Raw genomic sequence first — 7,710 nt, 5'->3', positions numbered from 1 at the left:
GGGGGTGGGGAGGAGAGGGTGGGGAGGGGAGAAGAGGGGGAGAGGGGAGAAGGGGGGGGAGGGGAGAAGAGGGGGGAGGGGAGAAGAGGGGGGAGGGGAGAAGAGGGGGGAGGGGAGAAGAGGGGGGAGGGGGAGGATGGGGAGGGGGAGGGGGAGGGATGGGAGGGGGAGGGGGAGGGAAGGGGGAGGGGCAAGGGGGAGGGGCGAAGGGGAGGGGGAGGGAGAAGGGGAGGGGGTAGGGTGGAGGGGGAGGGGAGGGGATAGGGGGGAAAGGGAGGGCATGGGGGGAGGGGAGGGGTGAGGGGAGGGGGGAGGGGAGGGAGGGGGGAAGGGGGAGGGGGAGGGGAGGGGGGAGGGGGAGGGGTTAGGGTGGAGGGGGAGGGGAGGGGAGGGGGTAGGGCAGGGGGGTAGCGGGGTGGGGAAGGGGGAGGGGAGAAGAGGGGGGAGAGGAGAAGAGGGGGGAGAGGAGAAGAGGGGGAGGGGGAGGAGGAGAGGAGAGAAGGGGGGGAGGGGGAGGAGGAGGGGGGAAGGGGAGGAGCAAGGGGGGAGGGGACGGGGCAGGGGGGAAAGGGATGGCCATGGGGGGAAGGGAGGGGGAGGGGAGGGGGAGGGGGAGGGGAGGGGGAGGAGGGAGGGGGGAGGGGGTAGGGGGAGGGGGTAGGGGGGAGGAGGGATGGGACGGGGCAGGGGGGAAAAGGCGGGCCATGGGCGGAAGGGAGGGGGAAGGGAGGGGGAGGGGAGGAGGGGAGGGGAGAGGGGGAGGGGGATGGAGGAGGGGGAGGGGGGAGGGGAGAAGGGGGGAGGGGGAGGGGGGAAGGGGGGAAGGGGAGAGGGGGAGGGAGAAAGGGGGGAGGGGGAGGGGGAGGGGGAGTGGGGAGGGTGAGTGGAGGGGGAGGGAGAAAGGGGGGAGGGGGAGGGGATGGGGAGGGAGAAAGGGGGGAGGGGAGGGGGAGGGAGAAAGGGGGGAGGGGGAAGGAGAAAGGGGGGGGGAGGGTGGGGAGGGGAGGGGGGAGGGGGAGGGGGAGGGGGGAGGGGGAGGGGGGAGTGGAGGGGGAGGGAGAAAGGGGGGAGGGGGAGGGGAGGGGGAGTGGGGAGGGGAGGGGAGGGGGAGTGGGGAGGGGGAGGGGAGGGGGAGTGGAGGGGGAGGGAGAAAGGGGGGAGGGGGAAGGGGAGGGGGAGGGGAGAAGGGGAGGGGTTAGGGTGGAGGGGGAGGGGAGGCGGAGGGGGAGGGGGAGGGGGAGGGGGAGGGGGGAGTCAAGTCGGAAGTCATTGTCGTCAATTGAATGTCGCATTAATTTTTTTATTCCCTGTCAAATGGCATTGGTCCCGCATTCCGAACCCGGAAGTCGGAAGTCATTGTCGGCAAAGTTGAAAAATTAACGTTACGAAATACGCTGATGACGTCATAATTTTAAAACCCGAAGGTTTTTTAAACATTTAAGGTGTGCTGTAGTTGCTCTGGGACGTACTGATTCCGAATATGAAGTTGAAAAATTAACGTTCCGAAATACGCTGATGACGTCATAATTTTAAAACGTGACGTTTTTTTTTTTAGTTGAGATTTTATTCGAATTCGAATTCCATTAAGTTTCAACTGTTGGAAACAATAATTATTTCAATTTCCAACAGTTGAAATTTAATGCAATTCGAATTCGAATAAAATCTCAACTACCGTTTATTCGTTCTTGGCACGAAAAAATGGCACGCATTTTGTCATTATGTGCGACTTTACGTCACTCCTACGGACGTGAAAACATGTTTTCCTTAAAATATATATTTAAAATAAATACAATAGTACATAAATTAACAATAAAAGAAGCTAAAAAACAATTTAAAATACAATAAAAAGCACATTGAAAATATATAAATATGTACGTACAGTATACTGTACGTACGCGCAACCGCGGGATCGGAAAGGGGCGATAGCGCCGCCACAAACTACACCATGGAATTGCAGCTGGCGCAGTTTTTTAAACATTGATATTAAAATAAAACGTAGCCTATAACCACCAGGATTTTATGCTGATTCCGAATCTGTGTCTAAAACTTTTCTCCGATGTGTAGTTCTTGAGTTATAAGCGGACATCCAGACAGACAGACAGACAGACAGACAGACAGACAGACAGACAGACACACACACACACACACACACACACACACACACACACACACACACACACACACACACACACACACACACACACACACACACACACACACACACACACACACACACACACTCCTCCTTTATATATAGAGATATATATTGTTGCGGATATGGGATTTGCATCCATCCATATCCGCTTGTAAATATTCCCCTATTTCCTCAATACTTCCCAACTATCCCCAATCCCCCATTCCCTAGTCCCATTTTCTGTAAACAACACTCTGTAGACCCGACCTCCCCCTATTTCCCCCATTAAATGTCGTGCCCAGGTTCACCGCATCTCATGTAAGACAACTATAGGACATCTTGCTAGTTATTCTTAGTCTATGTCAGTTAAGGACTCGTTTCCATTAATTCTGACCCTTCGTTGCACCAGAATGTGATTGTATGGCACCGTTAGGAAGTTTAGGACCTCCCAATACCTCCCCGCAGCTCTTCCTCACAGTTCAACAACAACAACAACAACAACAACAACAACAACAACAACGACAACGAGCGCAGGGAGTGCGCGTCCTCACTCCGGCTTGGTTGGTAGGGGGTGTTGGGAGGGCACCAGGCCTTCCCAACGAGCCGCCATCGAACATGTGCTTGACGGGGTTACCAAATAGGGGCTCCCTGTCAGCTCCTCGTCAAGGGCGGAGCCCGGTAACCCCCGCACCCAATGGAAGCGGCGGACCGGCCCCAGTGGGGTGGAGCCAACCAGCCGAGGGCGTGTCACTCCCCGCTGAGCATGCGCGGGAGGTGACGTCAGATGCGCGCTGAGCTTGGAGAAAGAAAGACGTCACCTCCGAGCGCTGTGAGGCCTCCCCGCATCTTCTGGACCGTGCTTTATCCTGTCCCCGAGCCAAGGTGCACCTTGTGCTATCGACCTACCTGTCCCTTCCTGCCATCAATCCCTGTGTAAGTCTGCTTTGTTCCGTTTGTCTGTGGTCTGTCTGGGATAAGATAAGACGGTAATTAAGTGCCCATCTCTTCTGTGTCTTTACCTCACTGCCTTGTAATCTACCCCTTTTCTCCACCACTGTAATTATACCCTCCTCCGGAGGTCTTGAGAACTGTACCCCTTGCGTCGTTTCCTCTTTCCCAGTCGTCGTGTCCTTTCTATCATTGATTTGGCATAGCGCGATTTGGTCAACGTCTGGGTGAATCGGGTGAGTTGGGGAAGAATCGGGGGAACTGTTAGGTCGCGGCAATACCACCGCTCGGTAAATAACATCTAAACCACGTCCGCAACAATATATATATATATATATATATATATATATATATAGAGAGATATATATACAGTGAAACCTTGACTTACGAGTTTAATTCGTTCTGTGACCGAGCTCGTAACTCAATTTGCTCGTTTCTCAACTTAAATTTCCCCATTAAAATGCATTGAAATGCTATTAATCCGTTCCAGCCCGCCAAAAACCACACCAATTTTTTTTTAATATACAGTATATATAAAAATATCTCGCGCTTTATATTTCACGTGTATGCAGCATACAAGTTGGCAGGATGGCCTGGACTGGAGGTACGCACACTTGACTCTAAACTGTCCAGCCTGGATTTGAATCCCGACCCAGCTATAACCTGTCATGTCGGTGTTTCACAGGCAGGGTGATTCATCAATGTGTGTACCGCTAAACTGGGCGCCCCGTTTGCGTCCCATTAGTTGTTGGATGTTAAGGATCTCACCGTGTCTTCCACAAAGAGAAGGCGAGCTATCGCCGGCACTCTGAACAAGTTGTGGCCTGGCATGCTCTTCTCCTCTGCCGTTATATACGTCCTCCTCGGCATCTTTTTCCAGAAGAGCCCTGTCTCGTCACAGTTGAAGATTTGCTGGGGGATGTATCGTTCGGCTTCTATAAGTTCGGCAAAAGTTATAATAAAATCTTCAGCTGCCTTCACATCCGAGCTTGCTGCCTCACCATGCCTGACGACGGAGTGAATGCCGGTCCTCTTCTTAAAATTATCAAACCATCCCCGACTGGCTTTGAATGACTCTTCCGATGCCTCGTCCGTTGATGTTCCCACCGTCTGCTGCACCAAATCCCCGTAAATGTGTCGTGCCTTCTCACAGATGATGCTCTCGGTCACGGTATCTCCTGCGAGCTGCTTCTCCGTCAACCACACAAACAACAACTTCTCCATCTCTTCATGGATAGAGGTCCGGAGCTTTGAAATAATCGTAACGCCCTTGGCTGGCGTTATAGCCTTTATCGACTCCTTCTGCTTCAAAATCGTACATATCGTAGAAGTACTACGATCGTACTGCCTCGCCAAGTCGACAACACGCACACCTCGCCCATGTTTTTTGACGATTGCGTGTTTTATATCCAAGCACATCATCCTCTTCTTCTTCTCAGTACTGCCCTTGGCACTCAATTTCTTAGGACCCATGGTTAAAACTAAGAAATTTTCCAAAATAACAAACATGCGAAAACAAAGCAGCAGCGATATACGGCAGAGATGCTTGCACGGCAAGATAACCACGTGACCGGAACCCACCTCGTGGCGAGTGGCGTAAGCTCGTAACTCAGATCTCGGCTCGCATCTCAAAGCAAAAAACCGCCCCGAGCGACGGCTCGTATCTCGGAAAACTCGTAAGTTGGTGCACTCGTAAGTCAAGGTTTCACTGTATATATATATATATATAGAGATATATATATAGATAGATATATATATATATATATATATATATATATATATAGATCTGAGTTACGAGCTTTCGCCACCCGGTCACGTGGTTATCTTGCCGTGCAAGTACAGTATCTCTGCCGTATAGCGCTGCATTTTTGTTTTCGCATGTTGGTTATTTTGAGTTTACGCCACCAGGTGGGTTCCGGTCACGTGGTTATCTTGCCGTGCAAGTACAGTATCTCTGCCGTATAGCGCTGCATTTTTGTTTTCGCATGTTGGTTATTTTGAGTTTACGCCACCAGGTGGGTTCTGGTCACGTGGTTATCTTGCCGTGCAAGTACAGTATCTCTGCCGTATAGCGCTGCATTTTTGTTTTCGCATTTTGGTTATTTTGGAAAATTTCATGTTCATGTCGAAAAACATGAGCGAGGTGTGCGTGTTGTCGACTTGGTGAGGCGGATGTGAAGGCAGCTGAAGATGTTATTATAACTGAGAAGAAGAAGAGGATGATGTGCTTGGATATAAAACAAGCAATCGTCGAAAAACATGAGCGAGGTGTGCGTGTTGTCGACTTGGTGAGGCGGATGTGAAGGCAGCTGAAGATGTTATTATAACTGAGAAGAAGAAGAGGATGATGTGCTTGGATATAAAACAAGCAATCGTCGAAAAACATGAGCGAGGTGTGCGTGTTGTCGACTTGGTGAGGCGGATGTGAAGGCAGCTGAAGATTTTATTATAACTTTTGCCGAACTGATAGAAGCCGAACGATACATCCCCCAGCAAATCTTCAACTGTGACGAGACAGGGCTCTTCTGGAAAAAGATGCCGAGGAGGACGTATATAACGGCAGAGGAGAAGAGCATGCCAGGCCACAACTTGTTCAGAGTGCCGGCGATAGCTCGCCTTCTCTTTGTGGAAAACACAGTGAGATCCTTAACATCCAACAACTAATGGGACGCAAACGGGGCGCCCAGTTTAGCGGTACACACATTGATGAATCACCCTGCCTGTGATTCACCCATGACAGGTTATAGCTGGGTCGGGATTCAAACCCAGGCTGGACAGTTTAGACTTTAGAGTCAAGTGTGCGTACCTCCAGTCCAGGCCATCCTGCCAACTTGTATGCTGCATACAGGTGAAATATAAAGCGCGAGATATTTTTATATATACTGTATTTTTAAAAAAAAATTGGTGTGGTTTTTGGCGGGCTGGAACGGATTAATAGCATTTCAATGCATTTTAATGGGGAAATTTGATTTGAGAAACGAGCAATTTGAGTTACGAGCTCGGTCACAGAACGAATTAAACTCATAAGTCAAGGTTCCACTGTATATATATATATATATATATATATATATATATATATATATATATATATATATATACATATATACAGTCATCCCTCGTTTATCGCGGGGGTTACGGTCCAGAACCCTGGTGTTGGGCTAGCGGCTCGGGTGCCGGCTTAGGATCCTCGGATCCTGGGTTCGAATCTCGGTCGATCGCTGAATTAACGCCAGGGGGGTTGACTCAGCCTGTCATCCTTCCGAGGTCGGCTAATTGAGTACCAGTTCACTGGTAATTCCCTGTTTGTCGTTAAAGGCGGCAAAAAGGGTTGGCGTCAGGAAGGGCATCCGGCCGTAAAACATTGCTTCAAAAAGGGGACCGAAAAACAACAACAACCACGGTCCCCGAAAAAGGCCAACCCCCGCTTGCGGGGAAAAATGGCCTCTAAAGGTGGTTTTTTTTACATTCCAGAACCCCCCGCGATAGGTGAAAATCCACGAAGTAGAAACCATATATTTATTTTATTATTTTTATATATTTTAAGCCTTTAAAAACCCTTCCCATACTCTTATAAACCTTTCCCACGCTCTTATAAACCCTTTCTACACTCTTAAACACACTTTTAAGACCCATCCTTAGTCCTTACGTATCAGAAAAATATTTGTACGTGTATTTCTAGCTGTACAGTACATTGATGCAAGTTCTTTTATAATTGCAATTAATAAACAAACAAACATACACATATGATCATGGAACTACACAAGTACAGTACAACAAAGTATTTACATTGATGCAAATTGTGTTTTTGAAAGCAAAAGGCAATAATTGACAAAAGTGCCTTTAATCAAACCTGAGGCCTAAGCATAAAGAAGTCTTCATGAGCTATTCAAAATAGAGATGATGATTAATTTTGAAAATTAATAAGAAATGCATTAGCTTCCTCTTGCATATGCAGCAGCTTCCAGATGGTTAATTTGTAGGAAGCAGTGGGGGGTGGAGAGGAGGTGAGGGTGGTTATTCCTGATCTGATGCAGTGATGAAGCAGATATCTCATCTGTATCAAAAGGTAATGACCGAAAAATCCCATCCTCCACAACCTCGGTCATTCATGTTACTCAGCGACTTAATTTAATTGCAGCTTTAGACAACATCATCGAAATCGTCATCATGATCATGTGTCTCTAAGTTGTAAACATAAGTTATTGTAAATTAGAGGTTACCCAAAGTATGATGACTCTTAAAACCATATTGATCATTAAACTGCAGGACACAGTTTGGCATCAACCTTGCAAATTACTTAAAGTAGCGAAGAACCGTCCAAGAACCCTCCTTACGGATGGGTTAATTACCCCCAGAATCATGGACAAGTTAATTACCCCCAGAATACGGGACTTTCAAAATGCGCGATTCTTTGTCTACTCATTTATAATGCGTATTTTATTTCGATTTACTGTTATATTCTTTTAATATAGGTTTTAATTAATGCGTTATATTTTTATTTATATTATTATTAATTTTTTAGGCTAGAAAATGCTTATTTTACCGCAAAAATAATTAAAATCTAAAAAAATTAAAATACCTATAGGCCGCAGAATCCCGTGATATAATGAAAAATCCGATATATAATT

This window comes from Myxine glutinosa, chromosome 7, assembly GCF_964187855.1.
Source record: "Myxine glutinosa chromosome 7, kmMyxGlut1.1, whole genome shotgun sequence".
Lineage (NCBI taxonomy): Eukaryota > Metazoa > Chordata > Myxini > Myxiniformes > Myxinidae > Myxine > Myxine glutinosa.
Note: the sequence above shows the minus strand (reverse complement) of the source record.